At 41.4% G+C, this 1,183-nt stretch overlaps 1 protein-coding gene across 1 annotated transcript in view; it reads right to left on the bottom strand.

Moving 5' to 3' along the window:
* Nucleotides 1-1,183, bottom strand: part of LOC112501025 (glutamate receptor 3.1-like) — a 23,095-nt gene that overhangs the window by 18,862 nt on the left and 3,050 nt on the right. The gene's annotated exons all lie outside the window — the stretch shown is intronic.

The following is a 1,183-nucleotide window of genomic DNA, read 5'->3' as shown; positions in this document are numbered from 1 at the left end:
ATTATTGATCTAAGGGCTGTCGGTAGGGAGTACTCTAATTCTGAAACTTTGACTAAGTTTCTAGAATGTCTTCCTGAGACTTGGGATACCTTCTCCATGTKTCTCAAGTTATCAAACGACATGTCCTCTCTTTCTCTTTCTATTTTATACGGGATTGTGCTTAACCATGAGCAATCTCGTCAACTAAAAAGAAATCTTGTAAGGGACATGAAAAGCTCTTCTTTAGCTTTGATCTATGAAGCTCCTTTAGTTGAAACTTCTACTCCTTTTGTTTCTTCTCTACCTCCCGTTGTCATTACGGAGATGGACTCTTCTGAGGACATTCCAGAATCTGCTCTCTCAGATTTTGATGAGTCCCTGGCACTCCTAACCAAGTCATTTAGGAGGTTTGCCAATAAGAGTAAATTCCGCAGGTTCCCTCAGCTGTCCCTAAGGGAAAAGCCAAAGTCTGAAAGAATAGACAAGGCTTTAGTTGTCTGCTACAACTGTCACCGAACAGGTCATTTTGCAGGTGAATGCAGATCTAAGAGGACTGTGACGCCATCTTCCAAAGCTACTTCATCCTCCAGGACTATAGATGAGAAATATTCCAGACTGAAGGACAAGTACAAAAAGATGAAGAAGAACCAGCAAAAGTCCAAAGGTCTTGTTGCTGAAGAGCTTGATTGGGCTGAATCATCTGAAGAATCATCTTCTGATGAWSAGGATAAAGCCTATGTCTGCCTGATGGCCATAAATGCTGACGAAGGAACTTCTGAAGCATCCACCTCCTCAGAGCCATCTTCTTTCTCTACTCAGGTATGTCTCCTGAATGAATCTTTTTCCTCTAGTCTTTCTGCACTGGATACTCTGACGGTTGACCTTTACAATGCCCTTAATGGCAAATCTAAAGCTGAGTTGCTTAATATTGATCTTCAAGAGAAATTGAAGATTTGCCATTTTAAGATCAAAGAACTTACCTCTGTTGAGGAAAATCTTAAAGATCAGGTTATTGTAARCCAAACCATTACTGTTGAACGTGAAAAGGCTATTGCTGAGCGTGAGCGAGCAATCGCTAAACTCAAGGCTGAGAAAGCTACCATAGAAGGATGGTGTAAAGCTTCGTTTAAAGCCTCTGAGATCATTAACGCTCAGGTTCCCGCCAAGTCAAAGACTGGTCTAGGATTTTCCTATGATCAGGAAG

Source organism: Cynara cardunculus (assembly GCF_001531365.2).
Source record: "Cynara cardunculus var. scolymus isolate 2C chromosome LG 17, CcrdV1, whole genome shotgun sequence".
Taxonomy (NCBI): Eukaryota; Viridiplantae; Streptophyta; class Magnoliopsida; order Asterales; family Asteraceae; genus Cynara; species Cynara cardunculus.
This window is presented reverse-complemented; position numbering and strand designations above follow the sequence as displayed.